This window comes from Neovison vison, chromosome 7 (assembly GCF_020171115.1).
Source record: "Neovison vison isolate M4711 chromosome 7, ASM_NN_V1, whole genome shotgun sequence".
In the NCBI taxonomy this organism is placed as follows: Eukaryota; Metazoa; Chordata; class Mammalia; order Carnivora; family Mustelidae; genus Neogale; species Neogale vison.
This window is the reverse complement of record NC_058097.1, coordinates 139375744-139398699: the sequence shown is the minus strand read 5'-3', so window position 1 is coordinate 139398699 and position 22956 is coordinate 139375744. Positions and strand designations below refer to the sequence as shown.

At 37.3% G+C, this 22956-nt stretch overlaps 1 protein-coding gene across 12 annotated transcripts in view; it reads right to left on the bottom strand.

Annotated features, from left to right (window-relative positions):
* The window catches only part of DLG2 (discs large MAGUK scaffold protein 2), a 2052576-nt gene that overhangs the window by 1172502 nt on the left and 857118 nt on the right, over nucleotides 1-22956 (bottom strand). The window lies entirely within an intron of this gene.

The window sequence follows — 22956 nt, the reverse complement described above, 5'->3', positions numbered from 1 at the left end:
CACTAAAGACTTGAGTGTAAGGGCCAAAACTATAAAACTCCTAGAAGAAAATATAGACATGAAGCTCTTTGCAACTGATCTCAGCAATATTTTTTTGGACACGTCTCCTCAGGCAAGAGCAACAAAGGCTAAAATAAACACATGGGACTACATCAAATGAAAAAGCTTTTTACACAGCAAAGGAAACTATCAGCTAAATGAAAAGGAAACCTACTGAATAGAAGAAGATATTTGCAAATCATACATCTAGTAAAGGGTTAATTTATAGTACATAATATCAGAAAAACCTAATTAAAAAATGGACAGAGGGTTTGAACAGGTATTTTTCCAAAGTCCAACATCACATAAAAAGATATTCAGCATCACTAATCATCAGGGAAATGCCAATCAAAACCTTAATGAGACATTACCTCACACCTGTCAGAGTGGCTATTATCAAAAAGACAAAAAAAAAAAAAAAGAAGGAGAAGAAAATGTTGGTTAGGATGTAGAAAAAAGGGGACCTCCCTACACTTTTGGTGTGGGGATGTAAATTGGTACAGCTAATATACTATGAAAAATCAGTACAGAGTTTCCTCAAAAAAATAAAAATAGAACTACCATATGATCCAGCAATTCTACTTCTTGGTATTTATCTAAAGAAAATGAAACACCAATTTGAGGAGATATATGCACCTTTATATTCATGGCAGGATTATTTACAATACCCAAGATATGGAAGTATCTTAATGGTCCTTCAATAGGTGAATGGATAAAGAAGATGTGGAGTATAAACATAAACACACACACACACACACGGAATATTAGCCATAAAAAGAATGAAATCTTGACATTTGTTACAACATGGATGAATCTAGAAAGTATTATCCTAAGTCAGAAAAAGATACCATATGGCTTCATTTATAAGTAAGATAAAAAAAATCAAACAAAACAAAGCAGAAACAGGCTCATAAATATAGGAAACAAACAGCTGGTTACCAAAGGGTAGAGAGGTTGGAGGTAGGAGAAATAGGTAAAGGAAATTAAAGGTACAAACTTCCAGTTATACAGTAAGTCATGGGGGAATACAGTCAATAATATTGTAATAACTTTGTGTAGTGACACGTGGTAACTAGACTTACCATAGGAATCATTTCATCACATATAAAAATATGGAATCACTATAATGTATACCTACAACTAATAGGATATAGGATTATACTTTCATTTTTAAAAATTGGCTCTACTTCATATGTTCATGTCACACTTGGGACAGTTACTTACATATAGTAGGTATATAATAAATGTTATTTTTGCACTTACTTCCTTTGCTAGCAAATAAAACTGACTCTTAATCCAGTAAGAAGAATCTGAAGTGGGGAAAACCTCATAATGTGGGGTGCCTGGGTGGCTCAGTCATTAAGCATCTGCCTTTGGCTCAGGTCATGATCCCAGGGTTCTAGGATCAAGCCCCACAATGGGCTCCCTGCTCTGTGGGAAGCCAGCTTCTCCTCCTCCCACTCCCCTGCTTATATTCCCTCTCTCGCTATGTGTCAAATAAGTAAAATCTTTTAAAAAAAACCCTCATATTTATTAAAGATATAACTTTTTAACTAGTTGCCTTATTTTAACATGGGTGACACTATATATTATTAATGAATGATACTTATTTTTTACAACCTCAAGAGAAAATAATTACTAAAGATAATTGGGAGTATGCTGAAATCAAATAGGAGTATCCAGTGAAGCCAATCTCAGGGTACTTAAATGACTGCTAAGTGTGAAAAGCAAAAAAAGCAACAATAAAAAAAATCTGCCTTCATTATCCTCAACATTATATGAAAATTGATTTATACTGAGACATTTTGAGACTTCTTTTTATATGATGAAATTTTGAAGGGAGAGTATACAATTTTTCTATGAGAAAAACTAAAACATGGCAAACTCATGTATCAGGAAAATAAAATTTTTTACAAAGTCATGTCTCAAACAATGTGAATAATAACATGAGGTATAGAAACATTATTTATAAGCCACTCATACACTTTGCATAGCAGATAATAGTCACAACAACCTACAAGACCAGCATGAATAGCCCCATGATTCAGAGCAGAATATAGAGACTAAGAGGTTGTTCAAGACATTGGAACTTGCTCGAAGTTCATATGGTGAGCGGGGATGGTGTCTGGATTTGAATCCTCTGTTTGCTTTATTCCAAGTTCTCCTGCCTCTGTATGGATTTTTATTACAGAGGACGTGCTGGATAACTTGAGCAAGCAAAGGCAGAGGCACCCACACCACAGTCAGCTTCTGTCTACCCTGACTCCTTGCCCAGCCCCCAGCCTGCCGTCAGCCAGGCAGAACAGCCTGCCATCACTCCCTGGTCTCCCACTTAAACTTCCGCCAAGACATATGTGTCAGTCCTGGATCCTGGATCCTCTCCAGTTCCTGCTTCTCTGTTCTGGCTCTCAAGCTGCAGAACAGAATGCTATACAGAACCAGTAACAGGGCTGGGTGAAAACCGCAGACCTAGGCAAGGCCATTTTGGTAGGGTTGTCTTGTTTTTCTCTTGGATCCACGCCCAGTCATGGCTGGCCTAGACCTTTTCACCACTTCACAGGCCTCTGTGCCCAAACTACTTTTCTTACACCCAACATTTCACTTTCTTATTTCTTAAAGAGGCAGAATTCCAGTAGGAGGGGAGACTTTATCTTCTCTCATTGTTAAGTCTGCCTGATTTGGAATCTCATCTCTTCTACTTACTGGCTAGCAACATTGGTCAAATTACTTAATCTCTGTAATGGCAGGCTTCTGTTTTTTAACATGGGAACTGATGTGGGCTTCCAAGAGTTACTGCAAAGAAAAGAAGTCTAGCCTAGTATCTTGCTCAGAAAAGCTGCTGTAGCTATTAATGTTGTTGTTATTAAAGCATGTTAGGTCCTACACACCCTCATTCTCACCCTGACCACCTCCTGTGAGACTTGTCTCTTTACCCCATTATTGTGGAAATTTCAGAATGTTAGAACTGGAAGTAACTTTAGAAGTGTTTGAATCACCTCCTACCACATTTTTTTTTCTTTTTACTGATAAAACTGAAGCCCAGAAAATAGAAAGAATGTATTCATAGCAAAGCTGGCTCTGGAACTAAAGGCTTACAATTCCTAATACTGGGCAGTTTCCTTTACACCCCACTCAACAGTGTCTGCATTGCCTCCTCTTTCTGTAGTGCTGCCTGAAGGAATGAGCAGAACTTTCACTTGATCTCACAGACCCACGCAGATCACACCCTATTTTTTCTACCTTCTTTTTCTGAAGATTTCCCCGAATAAGACATAGCTGTGGCCTCTATCCTTGCCCCATCATCTCTTCCCCAAACCACAATTTAGCTTCCAACTTATTGACTCTACTGAAATTTCCAAACCCCTTTTTTTCTCAATTAAAAATGTCCTGTTCTAGGCCATATGTCTGCTTGGTTTATATTGATGTCCCACTTGCCTGGCACAAACTAGGGACACAATATTCACTATAAATTATATTTAGTGAATGAATAAATAAGTCATCAGTAACATCAGTTACCCTATCTTTGGGCTTCTCTCCCCACTTTGTTGCTGTAGTACTAAATCTCTTGGTTTTTATTAAACTTTGACTCTTCACCTCTCACTGTAGGGCTTTCAACTTTTTGCTTCTCTCTGCATGCTCCCCGTTCTGAGGACATTAAGAGACCTTGACTATAAAATCTATAGTTTCGGCTTGACTCATTTCCTCAATGCTGCATTTCAACTGCTTGGTTCTCATTAACCTTGTGGATGACTTGTTGTCACCCCAAACTTAATGTTTAAATGCAAATAAAATCAAATTCATTCTCACCCACTACAGATTTCCCTAGTTCTGTTGACATTAATGCAATGATCCCCAAACTCCAGTCATAAGACTTTAAGATGTCCAGTGACTCTTCCCTTGCATTCTACCCCCCCATTCGTTATCACTAAATCTAGATAATCTCCTCAAGTATTTCTTTTTCCTCTATCTCCAGCAGCCCCCACATTACTACCAATATATATTCTTCTTAACCTTTCTAATTCATCCTCTCTAAATACTACTTCCTCAGTGAAATCTTCCAGGGACCTCCCAGTTTAAATTAGGTGTTGTATAGTTTCTTATCATACCATCTTCTTTTTAACTGTTGTACATGTATCTGTTTTGTCATCTAGCTATAAACTCTACAAAGGAGAGACCATCTCTATTTTCCTCATCATTATCTTCTCAAAGCCCCACCAGCAACTGGCAAAAGAAAAGATCTACACAAGATAAGAAATAAATAGTAATTATTTACTGAGATCATTTTGCCAAAGAAATGCCTATTTTCTGGGCCTCTTTCATTTGGTCCTAGTGTTGTGGGAGACAAAGGCGGAAGGGAAATTATTAAATTTCCTTACTACTTATGGCCCACTGACAAGTCCCTGAAACAGGCAGAATGGCATTCCTGTAGGGACTCATCTGTTGCCTCCATGTTAATATTTTATTAAGGGTAAAAGTCAATCTTAGCCCACCCACCTCGCACCCACAGGATTCTGTAAGTCTACTTTAACATATAAAAATTACTTTGGAAACTTCCTTTATCTCTAAACTCCCAAAGATATTTGTTAGCAGTCATCCCCCAAGCATCTGACCCACCGATAGACATCTGAAAGGTCTCATGATTAAGGTTTTATTGGACAGTAATAAATGACCTTTCCTAACAATAGCTAGGCCCCTCAATTTCTTAGAGATTTACACCATCTTTAATCCCCTCCCAACTTGAAAATATATAATGGGTCACTCCTCATGACCCCTGTGCAACTCTCTCTGCCTATGTCCGTGTGCTTTGATAAAACAACCTTTTTGCACCAAAGACATCTCAAGAATTCTTTCTTGGCAATCAGCTTCAAAACCTAACAACTTTCCTACATTACTAGTATCACTGAAGCAGAGATATTTATACTATGCTTCTAGAGTTTCACCAAAAATGCTTAAACCATATACAAAAATAAATTCAAAATAGATTAAAGAGCAAAATGTCAGACCTTAAACCATAAAAATAAACGACTGGGACTTCATCAAATTAAAAACTTTTGCACAATGAAGGAAATAATCTGCAATCAACAAACCTTGATAAAGAGTTAGCATCTAAAATATAAAAAGAACTTATAAAACTCAACACCCAAAAAATGAATAGTCCAATTTAAAAATGGGCAGAAGACATAAATAGACGTTAAAAAAAAAGACATACAGATGGCCAACAGATACATGAAAACATGCTGTTCAACATCATTCATCATCAGGGAAATACAAATCAAAACTACAATGAGATATCACCTCACACCTGTCAGTATGGTGAAAATCAACAACATAAGAAAAAACAGGTATTAGCCAGGAACTGAAGGAAGAGGAACATTCTTGCATGTTTGGTTTGAACGCAAACTGGTACAGCCACTCTAGAACACAGTATGGAGGTTCCTCAAAGAGTTAAAAATAGAACTACCCAGGGCAACTGGGTGGCTCAGTAGGTTAAAGCCTCTGCCTTCGGCTCATGTCGTGATCCCAGGGTCCTGGGATCGAGCCCCGCATCGGGCTCTCTGCTCGGCAGGGAGCCTGCTTCCTCCTCTCTGTCTGCCTCTCTGCCTACTTGTGAGCTCTCTCTCTGCCAAATAAATAAATAAAATCTTAAAAAAAAAAAAAAAAAAAGAACTATCCAATGATCCAGCAATTGCACTACTAGGTATTTACCGAAAGAATGTAAAAATACGGGGACGCCTGGGTGGCGCAGTTGGTTAAACGACTGCCTCCGGCTCAGGGCGTGATCCTGGAGTCCGGGGATCGAGTCCCACATCAGGCTCCCAGCTCCATGGGGAGTCTGCTTTGCTCTCTGACATTCTCCTCGCTCATTCTCTCTCTCACTGTCTCTCTCTCTCAAATAAATAAAATAAAATCTTAAAAAAAAAAATTAAAAAAAAAAAAAAAGAATGTAAAAATACAAATTCAAAAGGATAAATCTACCCCAGTGTTTATAGAAGCATTATCTACAATAGCCAAATTATGGGAACATCCCAAGTCCATCAATTGATGAATGGATAAGGAAGATGTGCTATATATACACAATGGAATATTCAGCCATAAAAAGAAAAAGAATGAAATCATATTTGCAAAGACCTGGATGGAGCTAGAGAGTATAATGCTAAGGAAAGTAAGTCGGTGAGAGAAAGACAAACACCATATGATTTCATTCATACATGGAATTTAAGAAACAAAACAACAAGCTAAAGGAGAAAGAGAGAGAGAGAGGAAAAATGAGAAACAGACTAACTATAGAGAATGGACTGATGGTTGCCAGAGGGGAGCGCGGTGGGCTGATGGGTGAAATAGGTGGTAGGGATTAAGGAGTACGTTCATTGTGATGAACACAGGGTGTTGTATGGAAGTGCTGGATCACAGCATTGTACACCTGAAACCAATATTACACTGTATAATAACTGGAATTTAAATAAAAACTTTAAAAATAATTAAAATGTTTTACACATTTCAAAGGGGCTTACTCGCTTTGAGAAAAAGTGCTTAAGAAGAACCTGTAATTTTCTTATTGTAGCAGATGAATGAGTTATTTCTATGCTTAGATTAATTGAGTCATCTTTTAAAAACAAATGTGCCGTCATTACAAGAAAAACTGTAAGGTACCACAGTCTACATGAATCACAGTTTCAACTGTGTGCACTGTAGTAGGACTTACTCAATTTCTCTGAAGAAAACCCTGAGAACCTGACTTGTTCTCAATCATAAATCTTTCTTCCTTCAGATTAGATCTAAACAAAACCACAAGAAATTAAAGAGGATGGCTTTCACCCAGATAGTTTAAAATATATATATATATATGCAAGTATTCAGTTATTGAAGATCTTTTTTTATTATTTTTTAATGTTTTATTTATTTATTTGGCAGACGGAGATCACAAGTAGGCAGAGAGGCAGGCAGAGAGAGAGAAGGGGAAGCAGGCTCCCTGCGGAGCAGAGAACCCAATGTGGGGCTCTATCCCAGGCCCTTGGATCATGACCTGAGCTGAAGGCAGAAGCTTTAACCTACCAAGCCACCCAGGAGCCCCCAGTTATTCAAGATTTTTATGTAATTGTTTATTTATTTTGGTGGAATTAATTTCGCAGAATAGCTAGCACATTACCACGTTGCTTTCTTCTCTTTCAGTAACAATAATAGTAGTAGCCGTTATTTCTTAGCATATGTCATACTAAGTGCTTATATATTTAATTTACAATCTCATTTAATCCTTCCAATATGTGTTTTCATAAACCACGAGTATTTCCATTTTGCCCTTGAAACTAGTCTTCAGGAATTTAAGTATCTTGCCTATTTTCCTACTACTAGTAAATGTTGAGAGTTGACTTCTCAACCCCAATTTTTCAAACTTTGCAAATTCACATCTCCACCTCTACAATACTATCTTCACAGGTACCAGTTCTTAAATCATGAGGTGTCTAGACTTGGGCCCGGCCAAATACTTAAAAGGAAAAAAAAAAATACATTCACTTGAGAATATAGTTTTCATAATTAGACCTGGTTTTGAAGAGTAATGTAGCTCATTTCTCTATAAGCCCATGGAATGTTATTCGTTTCCTCCAATTCTTCATTGATAAGATGGGACTACTATCTAGACAGTATTTCCTTCATTTATTTGGAAAAGGTTAGAAGTAGCTTAATACTTACTCTATGCTGTCATGCTGGTCAGTAGGTAGTCATACATAAGAGAGCTCTGGATCTCATGGAGAACACAAGCTAGGTTTTCTACATGTAGGCCAGAACTCATACCACTAAAATAATTTTAAAATATGAAGCATTTTGATATTCAAATAGCTTAACCACTACTGACCAGGGCTCTTCTCAATTATTCATTTTCTTACCTTCACAAAAGACTCTCGTCATTTTCCTCTTCTTGTTTCTTCTACACAAAAGCCCTGACTAACCTGAATCTCTAGGTAATGATGGGTTTATTCATGTATGTGTATATTTGTTACTTAAGTAGGCACATGAGCAAGCACACATATGCACACACTCATTTCTAGAATGAAGTTGAAGTGGCTGTTAGTTAATTTAAGAACTTCTTAGCTGGTTGCTCTTAGCAACAGTCTTCAGCAGTTCTGCCCAGTTAGCCAGAACAATTTCTAAAGGGAATGAAGCATTCAAATTAGCTAACAAATGGAAAATAAACTAGTTTTAACTGGACTCAATTCAGAAGGACTTACACTGGGATTGATAATTCTGGTTTACCTGGGATGGAGAAAACAGTGGTGCTGAGAAGCACACCACGCAGAGGGAAATTTTCCAGTGATCTCCTTTCCCAGAGCACCAATGCTGCCAGGTTTCTGTGGCAGCGCTGGAACCGGGCCTCATCCTGATGACCAGCTCTTCTTTACAGCCCTACTATAAATCATTCGACTCTGTTAAAGACAGTGGACTATACCTGGATTCTGAGGCCGTCAGAGAGATGAAAGCTAGTGTCAGTATAAACGCAATAAAAGCAAAACCAATCCCTTCTAGCTATTAGAAATCTATAAATTGTTTTAAGATGAATTTAAACTAACTCACAAAACATGGGTTACAATAGGATGTTATGTTTCTAGGCATTCATTTATCTATTCATTCCTTCATCACATATTATCAACCGATTTTTAGTTGCCAGCATTGAAGGATTCATTTGTTCATTCAACATATATTTACTGAATGCCTTATTTGTTTTCCCTTTGGTCTCCTGAAGTGAAGCTCAGTGGAAATTATATGCAGCTAAAAATATCCTAAAATTAAAGTATGATGGGTGTCATTATGGGGGAAGCAAAAGAAGCTTTAATAAAACTAGGACAGGTCCTTCTTTGAAATTAGCATTAGGTCTCACTTGCCTAAATAATTAAATAAAAAGATTACATAAACCATTCATTCAACAAACCTACATTGAGCACGTAGTATGTTGCAAGCACTATACTAGTAGGTAGGTGTTCAAGATGTTAAGTCCCAGACTTTGGCACCTCATGGTATTTAGAGCCTTTGGACAATTCACTTCAGTACAACAGAAAAATGTCCACAACTCCATGGAACCAGAGAGGTGATACAGTAGCCAGGGATATCTTCCATAAAAAGATAACACAAACAGACCAGAAGGATAAGCCAAGATTAGCCATATTATTGCAATTTCTTTGATCTCCTCACTCCTTGGAAATAGTCCTTACCATTTTAAGGCCCTGGACATGTGCAGAGGAGGATAAATACTTAATTGGTTTGTTAAAATAAACCAGTAGTGTTCTTACTGGATAGGTAAGTTGAATGTTTACATGCAATCATTAAATAACAGTACAAGGTGCTAGATGGTTCATAGCTAAAAGTAGCAAGATAGAGAGTGCATTTGATGGAGCAGGCAGTTAGTCAGATCTGAGCAGGGCATGGGTGCTCTCTTATTGATAAAAGGCAGAAACCAAGTTCCAAAGTGTTGGGAAAGACCCCAGGGGATATGCGTGTTTTCTTGCCTAGAACTACTGCCCTACAGTAACCTACAGCTTCATTTTAGTACATTTACATTGTGGTTTTTAACTACCCCACACACACAAGGTGGGGGTTGGGGGGGTTGTCATGACAATTACAACAAGGATATAATAGGGCCAAAACTCCACCTCCCCAATGGTAGGAGGAGTCCCTGAGATGACTGGAAGCATCCTCAGTCAGAGACCACACTAGCTATGACTCTTACCCCTTTTCATGCAAACATAAAAAGAAAAGACAACCCTGTTCCCCCGGGGTAGTTGCCCCCTCTGGGCCTGCCCACTCCCCCACTTTTGCTTTGACCACTGTTACAGGCTCTCGCTTACTTAAGAATTTCACTCTGAATTTTCCCAGCTAAACTCCAGAACCGAGGCTAGGGAGGACCACTTGGTGCTAACACACTGAGGGCTCAGAACAGCTAGACTGTATGCAAGGCAGGGACTTCAAACTCTGCAATACATCAGGATCATACATTTGAAAGTAAGCAACTGTAGACACATGGTGTGAACCACCTCGTTAATATTTTCTGAATGGCATATTGGAACGCCTTGAAAGATGCACCACAACTTAACTCGGAATTAGACTAAATGAACTGAGTCTATGATATGTAATAAAGGATCTTGCAAACTATCATCATCTGTGAAGCACAACATCAAGTCCTTAATGTTAATGCTTGGGGACTGAAGAAACTCATTTTGGCAGATGTGCCTCTCCAGACGGGAAGTAATCTTGATATATACCTAGGTTTGGGTTTGGGTTTTTTCTTTTTTTTTTTTTTTTTAAGCTAAACCTTTGTAAATCTACTTAAGTCCATCCGTTATCTCCTAACTTGCCAAAAATTTGGTTGTACTGAAATGAAAGTCACTGTGCAGTTTTCCTAAACTGTTGCAGAGATAATAACTGAAATAAAACATCACCAATTAAATGTTAACCAACAACTGCAAAAGAAATCCAGGGTTTGTCAGATAGCTCTCTTCTCTAAAGATGTATATAAAGAAGACTTATACATCAGTGCCAAATGCTTATTCAAAAATGCAGAACACCTACCTGTGCTAGAGTGAAATAATACATTTTGGGTTGTCCTTTTCAGTCAGAAAACTTAGAAATTATCCTACTGAGTCCATATGAATGGAAGAGAAAATATGCACGTGGGTCTCTTAATATCCAAAAACTAGCAACACTAGTGGCTATGTGTTATGCAAGCAAACACCTAGATTTTGATTTTATTAGTAGAAAGCCGGTTCTTCTGAAATTAACCACATAAGCACGTCTTCTCTGCTTTCCTGGAATTCAGAAAGTCTACCACCTAGACCATCTTTACACAACGATACGGATTTTTCACTTTTCAAAGATATATTTTGGTCCTCATATTCCTGTGACAGAAGTAGCTGGGCTTTGGGACAAGCAAATTTTTGTTGAGTTTCTTGGCTTAACAGTGAAGGTATTAAAAACCAATAATGTGATAATGGAGCTGTTAATGGGATGGATTCCACTGGAGGTAAGAAGCTGGTATCGGGGTCCTGCACTCTTAAAGTGGGATATAAAAAAAATGAAAGAGAAAGCCCACAGTGTCCTCATCTGGCCTTACTACATGCTCTCACGTCAGTGGGTTCAGAAGCACCAAACACACCATATTTCTACGCTAAGGGCTATCTTCAACAGGATTTATGCCATAGGAAAGAAGGGACAAGTATTTCAAAGTCATGCAACTCTCGTTCTGCCCTGATACTCTGAAGTGTCTAGCTGTCTTCACTGCACAAGTGCATTCTGATTTGATTGGGTACCCACTTGCTGAGTCTCTGCACTAGGCACCGTCAGCCCTTCAGTCTTCAGTACAGGTATCACATACTCATTTTGATCCCATAAATGAGTATTATGGGACAAGCACCAGCTCCACCCTCTGTTCTTGGCAGGATCCTGAGAATATCTTGGTTGAATGCTTTGGAACCATGGTCAGTCCCTAGGAAATGCATAGGGAGGGACAAACAAGGGAAAAAGAGACTTTTCTGAGCTTAGAAACGGAAAAGTAAGCTTGGACCCCCGTGCCACCACTACATGCTCTGTGACTTAGGACAAGGCATAGCATTATGTAGGAAGTGTGAACAGAAAAAAAAACTTTAAAGAATATCCAGTCTAGCCCAAACTAGTTATTTGACCACCTTAAAAATATGTGGAAAAACAGTGTTAAGCCTGATACTTGAAATATCCATAGTGAAGAGAATTTTAAACTTGATGTGCATTTAGAAACTAAAGTTTCTGTAATATCCATAAAGTACCTTGCAGAGCTATTATGTTGAGGGACAAAATAACTGATTTCAGAATGCTGTCCACAAATCATGATCATCACTTTAAAACATAAATAAAATCAAGAATAAAGCTTCTTTCTAAATAGTCAGATAAATCCATTACAAAGAGGCAAGCCTCGCATGCAGCAAGCGAATACACAATCCCCATTTCCAGCCTCTTAAACCTTCTGACCACCTTCATCTGAGAACCTTATTGAAATTCATTTTACTACTTCACTGGAAGAATAAAGGTGCAGTTTGCATGGTCCTGGTTTCTTAGTTTCCTACAGTTATTTTTTTTTTTTCCTTGCAAACTTTTCAAGATAAAAATTCAAAACCCCAGAGCTCTGGAGGATGCCTGATCTCCCTTCAGCCAAAACAGGCATCCGGTTTCTACAATAAATGAGATCATAGCATCCTTACTCATACTGCTGTAGATAAGAACCTGTCAGCATTTTCATTATAAAACCTTTTTCTTCCCTCTGGCTTGAGAGACCAACCATAGCAATTTTCTGGGGAAATAGCTCTAGCAAAGGGCAATATACAGGCTCAAGCACAGAGAGAAAATGTTTTCATTTTACAAAACTCAAGAAAGGTCTATTTGGGAATTAGATGGGCTGCAGAATCTCAAGGAGCATTTTCTTTTTGAGGGTCATTTGGCATTTTAAATAAAAGAAATAAGGTTTACTGATATGTAAAACAAAATTTTCTCAGGCAGCCGATGTTAGAAAAAGGGTTATCTGCTTAATACCTCTAGGCACCAATACCTCAGGTAACAAGAGCTATAATAACAGACACGTTACTGAATCTGTGCTCACGTGTAAGGTGCTTTAGGAGTTAGGTGCATTCTCTCAAAGATTCTCTGAGGTAATATCATGGGAGGAAGGTTATGCCAATATTACTACAAAGAGGACCAAATGGGATGTATTAATAAAATGCTAGAGATGATCAACAAAATCTTTCTAACAAAATGATGCCACACTGAACACTCAGTAAAGGTGGTTGAATATAGCTAATATCTGATCTGGTTCACACAGTAAACTTTTTCTTCCTACCTCCTGAATCTGACATGTGAAGATGAAAAGGCCTCTTTGTAGGCAATCACACAGTATGCTCATATAAACAAAAGTGAAGTGGGAAGAGACTGTATCTGAGAGAGTGAGAAGAAGACCAATATCTATTTAGTGGCGACTACGTGCCAGGTATAGTATTAATTGCTTTCTTATTCCTATGGCATAACAAGCCTATTAAATGTGTCTTATCTCCATTGTATTGATGGGAAAACTGAAGCGCAGAGAGGTGGAAGAGCTTCCCCAACATCACAGAGCGAATGGCCTAGTCACACAACACCTTTAATACCAAACCTAACCCTCAGAATTTGCTTCTTCCTTCCACATTTGCCTAACCAAGAACACTCAAGCTTGAGACTCACTCAAGATAGTCTCTGAGGCAGAGACTCACTCTGCCTCATTCAGATAGTAGGTTGGGTATAATCTAACACTCTCTCTGCCTCTTCTTCATTCTTTCTCCCTTTCCTTCTTCCAACCAAAGACGCACCTTTAATACCATGCCACTAATTTCTGTTATCATGTTCTTTCAACACTGGCAAAGAAGTATTGGGTCACAGGATCAGTAGTAGACTTGAGTCAAAAGTCACACTCTTTTTTTTTCTGACCTAGTCCAAGGTCTTGAAAAAACCCAGATTAATTTCAGTTACCTCCAAAAAGCCTTCTCTAACTATGTTTAAAGCAATCATTGATTCTTTTGTCCTCTTATTAACTGAGGCAGTTCTTCCCAAACTATAAAACACGAGACAGGGCTCCTGGGTGACTGTCTCCTGGTTAAGTGACCATGACTCAGCCCAGGTCATGATCTCAGAGTCCTGGGATCCAAGTCCTGCATTAGGCTCCCAGCTCCATGGGGAGTCTGCTTCTCCCTCTGACTTTCTCAGCTCTCATGCCCTCTCTCACTCACTCTCTCTCAAATGAATAAGTAAAATCTAAAAAATAAATAAATAAATAAAGCGGGAGACACTTTTAAAAATGTGAACTATTTTGCATTATGTGTTAACTATACTACAAAGAAAGAGAGATAGAAAGAAAAGAGGGAAGGAAGGAAATAATGGAAGAAATCAACTATTTTGTGGAACCTTCTATATATTAGTTGTACATATGAAGAGATGCTATCACATAGGGATTACCGGCTCCCTTCACTGAGCTATGTTGAGTAATAAGTAAGTTAATTCATGTGAACTTCTTAGAACAGGACCTTGTGCATGGTAAGCACTCAATAAGTGTTTGCCCAACCTGCCCTTTTGGTTGTTTTTCTCTCTCCATATGTTTCTCTTAGTGCTCATGCACTAGCCAAACTGAGAGTCCTAAGGCATCAACAGTATCTTATTCTGTTTGAGTAACCAAGAGTTGCCAATTCTAATGCTAAATATAATAGCAAGAGAAAGCTAGAAATTGATTAATGGCCTGTGTATCTACCTTTCTCCAAATGGAGATTTTTGCCAAATATAGTGAGAACATGAGACATAGTTCCAAGGGAAAATCGAAGTTTCCTAATCTTAAATAACAAGTCAATGACAAACCACCATATTATATGAGATCTTATGAAAGCGATACCATTAATCATAATTTGATGCCACTATTATTTGAGATACAATGCAGTGATTTTAATCCCTGGTTGGCCTAATGCATAATGTGGATATTAAGGCAGTTAGAATGTACTAGACCAACATTTTAGGTATTATAACTATTTTCAGTGTGCCCTCTCAACAAATAAAAATGCTTTAACTATCTCAGAAACATGGGCAAAACTTTAATGAAGATAATGCAATGGAACATCATCAAAATAATATTTTATATTAAGAATTACACACACACACACACACACACACACAAATGATGTTTTTAAAAATACTATGTTTTTGGGGCGCCTGGGTGGCTCAGTGGGTTAAAACCTCTGCCTTTGGCTCAGGTCATGATCCCAGGGTCCTGGGATCGAGCCCCACATCAGGCTTTCTGTTCAGCAAGGGAGCCTACTTCCTCCTCTCTCTCCACCTGCCTCTCTGCTTACTTGTGATCTCTGTCAAATAAATAAATAAAATCTTTTAAAAAATACTATATTTTTATGAGGTTTCCAGAAGCCATAATTTAGGACAATGTTCTTATTCTCTTTGATCTGATCATCTAAATTTTCATAGTAAAATTATAATTGAATATTTAATAAAAATCACTGCATTGTCTAATGTGTTTATAGGCTGACAAACATTCATATATGCAAATATAGATGTAAAAGTCATTAAAGAAGTATTGCATGATTTCTACTGTATAATCTGCGATTTATAATGAAATAAATCCAGGACCTTCTGAGAAAACAAACTTAACTGCAATATCCCCATGGCACAGAGATTCAGGTGAATTATAATCTATTAGCTCACCAGTAATTTACTAGAAAAGAGTGACTTACTAGCGACGACATGTCCAGGGATCTCATCCTAGATACGAGGTATATTAGTCAGAATTTTACAAAGTCAGAAAGAGATTTATTATATGGAACTATCTTACACAATTATTGAGGCTGAAAAGTCCCCAAATCTACAATCAGCAGGTTGGAGACTCAGGAGAGCCGACATGCAGTTTTTGTCCAGGTCTGAAGGCCTGAGGATTAGGATAGCTTATGGTGTAAGTCCAACTTGGAGGCCAACCAGAACTGAGACCCAAGCAGAATTCACATTTCCGTTTGAGATCAAAGGCAAGAAAAGACTGATATCCGAGGTCAAAGCAGTGAGGCAGGAGTTTCTTCTTAAGCATTTTGGTCTATTCAGGTCTTCAACTGATTGGATGAGGCCCATCCACCTTAAGGAAAGCAAACTGCTTTACTCAATCTGAAGATTCAGATGTTAAAATCATGCAGAAAAACCCTCACAGACACACCTAGAGTAATGTGTGGCCAAATGTCTGGGCACCCGATAGAGCATAATCAAGTTCACACACAAAATTAACCATCACACCAAGGTAACATATTGAGTAATGCCTCGTCTATGCTTCAGGGAAACATAAACTCTAGGAAGTTTGATATAATAAGAGGTTTTCAGAGGCAAATTGCCAAAGGAAAATAAATAAACTATAACAAAATACACACTTTTTTTCACTCATTCAGTAAACATTTGCAAGCACCTATAGAACTGACTCATTCATTCAAGAAATATTTATTGACTGCCCTTTGTGGAACATTTACTAGACTTCTTGGGTACTATACTAAATGAATATATACGGACGTTGTCCCTAAGGAGGTCAGACTTTAGAAGGGCAATAGAACAAGGAAAGAGAATTTACAACTAAATATTATGAATATTTGAACATTAAGTATTAGGTATCCCAGGAATCCTGAAGTAACCGAATTCATAAAGGATTGAACATGATTTTACCATAGGGACTTTGAAACTTCACTGGAAAATCCATAAGTGATTATGAAGCAAAAGGCTTCACAACAAATAACAAAGTCTCAGGTTTTTCAAGATCCTAAATTCTATGATTTAATGTTCCTTTCTGTGAACATACTTTAGTGACTGCATAACATTTAACCTTCCTTATCTTTTGATACGTACTGTCTCGCCCCCTCCAATTTCCACTATTACCGGTAAAAGAATTGAAAAGGACCTTGAACTGGCAAGTATCCTTTGTCAAGTGGGACACAAGTCCTATGCAACCTGCTTCTTGGGATATTCAGCACCTGCTTCACTTATTAGCTCATTTTTCATTTTCTCTTTCTGGGTCAGATTTAATCTAGGATATATATATTTTTTTTTGGTGTGAATTATGTAAACTTCTAGATTCTGCCTTTTGTGGCATTAAAACTTTAATAATGTGTCAGGTTAGAGTACACCCCATTTACTAACAGATGAATTTCAATGTGTTTGACTAAAGAACACTCTTCAGTTGACTACCAACAACCTCCATTTTTTTCTACCAGTTTGCAAAGTGGCCTTAATAAAATGGAAAACAAAAATATGTCCTGAGTATTTGCTACATTCCATGCATTTTGATAAATGTTTTCATATGTGACATATCACTTAATTCTTACAATAGTCCTGTAAGCAAGGTGTTATTTTTCCTGCTTTTTACAGATAAAAACTTGTCAGTTTCTCTTCTCTCACCTTCTAAAAACTTCTAGTTCATAGTTAGAGATCATGGCATAGAAAAGTAACACTGAGCTACAAATTAGGAGACCTGGTTCTAGCTTTGACTCTGTGACTTGCTGTGTCATCTTGAGAAAGTCATGTCCTATCTATATAGTTTAGTAACCTTTGTAATAAATGAGAACATGAATACTATAGGAAAGGGTGTATTAGATCAAACTCCTTTGAAATAAATCCTTTAAAAGGAGGTTGAGTCTTCTAACAGGTGTGCCTTGCATTCAAATTCAAATTTATGCCAAGAAAGGTATGTATAAATTATATTTTTTAAATATTTTATTCATTTATTTGACACAGAGAGATCATAAGTAGGCAGAGCAGCAGGCAGAGAGAAAGGGGGAAGCAGGCTCCCCGCTAAGCAGAGAGCGCTATGCAGGGCTTGATCTCAGGACACTGAGACCATGATCTGAGCTGAAGGCAGAGGCCTAACCCTCTGAATCACCCAGGTGCCCCTATAAATTACTTTTTTTTGAAAATTGACTCCTGATTTAAAGGGACTTATGAAGTTGTTATTTGAGAGAGCCCTATAATTAATTGTAGAAATGAGTTGTAGGCTCTAGACATAAATTGCTTGGGCTCACATTTTGACTCTGCTACTTAAAAAGCTTTATGACTTTAAACAGGTTACTTAAAGTCTGTATGCTTCAGTCTCCCCATTTCTAACATGGAGATAACTTTCATATCCACCTCTATTGTGAGGATTAAGTGAGCTGACATTTATAAAGCATACAGAACAGTATTTTGCACGTGGTAGCAGGTGAATGTGTATGTGATGGGACTAATATCCTAATGACAGTATCAATAGCTGTTACCTTGATATACCCATTTTGAACATTTGGATTTTTTTGCATGTTAGATAATTTTAAAGTGGGACACACCAATATAGGCATGGGATGCCTATAAACTCAAAGTCAAACAGAGTTTTAACCTTATTCACAGGAGAATAGACTACCTCTTATTTATAAGTCCATAAAGTAGAAGAAAAGAATTTAAAGTGGAGAATGGTATAACACATAAAGTAACTTGTGGCAGTGCAAATTTACATAGCCATCTTTAAAATAAGTGTAATAACCCATTATCCAGAGTTTTAAAATATTTAAAATATGTCTTAGTAATTCTTGATCTAGACTCCCCAAAGTAATAAATTCTAAATTCTGAAAAGACTTATTTAACAAGATATGCATCTTATTTTATTTTTAATAGTAGAAAATATAGGGGAAAAACCTAAATATCCAAAGATAAAGGTAAAATACAGCTATTAATATACATATGCAAATCCTAATATAAATTTAAAACATTCAAAAGTAAACTCACTATCACTCCAACTACATTTTTTAAAATAAGCTATCTGCAGACCCCCAACAACAAAAAAATACCAAAAAAACGAAGAAAACATATGCTAAAATAATAACAGTTTCAATCTCCAGGCTTCTGGGACAATGGTGTTTTCTAAAATTTTTTATTTCTGATTTGATGTTTTTAAAATTTATTTTGACAAATATATATCTCATTTTCAGACAAAAAAATAAAGAACATACCAAAAACCCCAGGCACTGGCAATATTCAAAATACATAAAACTATCCTATCAACCACAATATCAACCACAATAATACACATAGTGATATATCTATTAATGAATATAATGACAGATATATTCACTACTCTTATGTAACAAATTTGGCTTTGTTCAAATAAACAAATGAGCAAACAAAACCACTTATCTGCCAGAGACTTTCTGGGCAGGATTAACAAACTTGCAAGGGGTTGGTTGAATCCCAGTGTTCAGGGAACTGTCCACCAGAGAGGTACTGATACATACTCTGATCTTGGGAGACTGTATAAGCACCCTCTGGAGGATAGACGCCTGCAACACATTTTCCCTTCCTCTTCATCCTCTTTCTTGAAGTTTCTTTCCCTTCCCACAACCCATTCTAGTTCCTTTTCCTTCCCTCCATCCCTGCTTTCTCTGTTTGCCTGATAACTTCAGAGATCTGAAGAAATAATTCTTATAAAGCACCTAGGATAGTGCCTTGCTTTTGTGGATATTTAAACAAGCTGATTTTTTTTTTCTAACCTTTACTTCTTCAGTAAGAATCCCTTCCTCCTTTTATTTCCATCCTCTTCTATTTTCTAATATTTTAACCTCTTCCTTATTCTCATTCTTCTTTCTTGGGGCGAGTTCCCATATAGACAAAAGGGAAGTTGCTTTCTCTCAAGTAATTCCTTTCTTTTGAGGGGTGGGACTGTTTGTGCAATGTCTAAACAATCACAGGAAAAAAAGAAAAAAAAAGGTTCCAGGACTTATAACATTTTTTTAAGAACTTTTCCTGATCCTAATCCATCAGACAACTATTAAAGGCACCTGATGTGGCCTAGGGGCTTGCAGGTTTGATTCAGATGAGTTGTTATATTAACAAATGGCTATATGGGGTAGAGGAAGGAGAGCTTCTCCAAGGCAAAATCCTATTTCAATAACAACTCCTTTAGAGTTTAAAAAAAAAGAAAGAAAAGAAAAGAAAAGCAATAACTGTGGAGAACATTTCACTTTATATTGAACATTTAGAATATTATGGAAAATAATGAATATTCCATCGTGTTGTTTGTTTATTTTTGCCTTGGAAATGGTGACTGGAAAAGAGAGAGTGAAGGGAAGGGGCCTCACAGATACTGCAGACCCTTGTAATGCAGCTACGGGCAAGATAAAGGAAAGAGAAACAACACATAGACTGGCCACTGAATTACATTTGAACTTGGATCTTTACAAGTGGAGAAGACAGAGTTAAGTAAAGGTAAACGTGATGGCTATTTTCAGATAAAACACAAACACTACCATGAGGGGGGAAAAGGCTTTCAGAAGGCCTCTTTCTCCATGAAAATTCCATTCCTATAAGCAGCATTGTGTGATAATGGTGTATGGACTGGGACAAAAAGAGGACTAATAAAATAGGAAAACTCTTTTTTTAATAACAGTGCTTTGGTTTCTCTTATGAGAAACAGGTGGGAATTTGAGTTTTCTATATTTTAGGGAAGGGAGGAGGATTATCTCCCTCAATAAACTTGCAATTCCTGGAGGAAAGGAACTGTGTCATACTTATATTTGTACCTTTAATGCCTTTCACAGTGCCTGGCGTAGAGCCTGGCACAGAAAGACACTTCACATTTATAGTCATAAGTCATATAGTCAGCGAACTAAACTGAATTACAGCCAGGATGCAGCAAACGGGGGCCCTAGAGATTGCTAAGTGACAAAATAAAATTACTTGGGACTTCCTCCTTCAAAGCTCAAGTTACTCAATGTTTTTTAAGCCACTACTAGATTTGGGAGAATAAGAACAAACAGTTTAAGTGTTATTTTTGAAGATGATGAAGTTCAGCCTACATGTAAACATGGTTTTAGACTTTGCCATAATAAATATCTTTCCAGAAAAATACTCATCCTGATAACCTTATATTCAGACTTATAGATAATATTGGAATAAATGCATTTTTGGAGGCTCCATATTAACATCTCTATCTCCAAGACATCTCTATCTTTTCCCCAATAATTATTTAAAATTCCAGTTTCATTGCTCAAAGATTCAACTAAAATCCTCATTTCATGTTTTTTTCATAAATCAACACTACAATTAATACTGTCACCTACTACATCCTTCAACTTTGAGACCATGGGGGACAAGAGCTGTTTATTGCTACATCTCTACTGCGCAGATTTTTTGGTTGCTCAATGAATATTTGTTGATTGAGTAAAACATTGGTGTCAGTTTTTCATGAGTTTCCATAAATCCACTTTGTTTTATGAATGTTTATCTATATACCAATGGCTCCTACATTTTATATAAACACTTCACATAAAGTAACTCTAAGAGAAGCTATGATCAAGCTTACAGTAAAAATAAACAATTTATCCAAAGAATTAACAGTGAAAGAAGGTCCTTCTAGAAGAGATGTACACTGCCCCCCCACCAGCAGTAAAAGAGCTGTAAAAATAACCCAAGGTCAAATAAAAATATCAATTATTTGATGAATGCAGAAGTACTAAGCACAGCATACATCTCATTTAAACTGTATTTCTCACAGTGACATAGCAGGATGTAAGACAGTAGTTTCACTGGGACCACTTTACCCATGAGGAAGCAGAGACAGAGAAATTGTACAACCAGTGAGTAGTACACCTAGTTTTGAAACTCAGGCCTATCTGATGCTATGTAAGGGTCCCACATATGTTATCATCATCAGAGAGTGCTGTTCATCAGAGAAAGGCTAGAATAGAAGGCTCTATTATTCTTTCCGTATCTAAAATTCTAAGGAGAGAGCCTTACATCAACTAGTGTGTAATAACTGTTTAGTATGATTACAATATAATTATCAATCCCGGTATATGGGGCTGAAGAATGATCTTATTCAAATACTTGACAAAACGGAATGGGATAGACCCTTTAAAAGTATTATTTTATTTTCACAGAGACTTGATTTCTTTTCCATGGACCAATGTCTACGAACAGACATGATTTAGGTGTTTCACTCTATTGATATGGTTCCCTTTCACCAACTGAACTTTCCAAACCTGAACACCAAAAGGAAGAGAACTTAAAGGAAGTTAAACTAAAGTAATTCCCCAGACTTAAAAAAGAAAAAAAAAAAAAAAGTGTGCTTGTGATTATACCAGTTCCCTCCAAAGGTCTGCAAATCGTGGAAAATTTAACAGCATGAAAGAAACTTCTTTGAAAATGAGTTTCAAGGGTTGAACACATATTCAACAACATTTCCACACCAATGACTTATCTTATTTGATTATGAGCTTGTGTTTAATTTCCCTTGACAAATAATTCACCTTTGTTTATAATCATTAAGTGCTACAAAGCCATTCTCATAAGTTTATGGGAATGGATTTTAAATAGTCGCCTTTGCTAAGATGCTGCTGTAAATACAATTAGAGGAGTGAGTGGACAGAAGCACAGGGGAGAGTAGCAGGACGGGGGAGGGAGAGAAGCTAACAAGTTAGCTACTGGTGCTGTTCACTCACATACATCTTCCTGACAACAATGAACACACAGACCTTAAGACTCTAAGACCTTTCCAGGGGTTTCCAAAGGAGTATCTAGCTAGTCTTTAGTATGATCAATATTTTTTTAACTGACTCTAAGGTGCAGTCTACTATACGGGGTAAAAAACGTAAATCTCTGGCAGTAACTTTACTACTAAATGATCTTATGAAAGGATCCCTGGAGACTATTAGAGCCAAGAAGGATCACCTCACCTATGCCTCTCCTTTGACAGAAAACCAGAGGCTCGGAGAATAGAGATTCTCAGCGTTGTCAGGATAAAACTCACAGTCCTGACTCCCCATTTTTTCATTACATTTACACCTGCACTGAGCACTAGCCATGAAGTTGAACGTGTATGTTTCCTTAACTCTCCTGTGCAAGATGCTGACCAGTGTCCAACCCAGTCACTAGTAGTATCTTTCAAAGCAATAAGGATCATGGGATTTTATCCACTTAAGAAGGTGAATGTTAGTTGTTTTTTAGATGATGCTCTCTCTGTCCTTACAGTCACCATAGTGGCCACAAAAGTGTTTCATACAGACAGACCAGGCAAACCCACCAGCTTTTCACAATGAAAAGAAGTGAAGGTGCATGTCTGGGAGTGAGGGGGCATGCACTCAGACCCTTCATGGGCTAAGACTGCTCAAATACCACATTCTATGCATCTTTTCCAGGGAGGTGCATCTTTGAGCCCACCAAAAAAAGTTAGAGACAAGGAATAATGAATAGTAACCTGCTTCAAAACTCTTCAAATCTCATTTCCTTGTGAACACCAATCACCTTTACAAAAATCTGGGGTGGGACAGTTATTCCCTAGAAACTCCACTGAGTAATTGCGCCACCTCTTGATAAAATTTCTGAGTGTTGATTTTG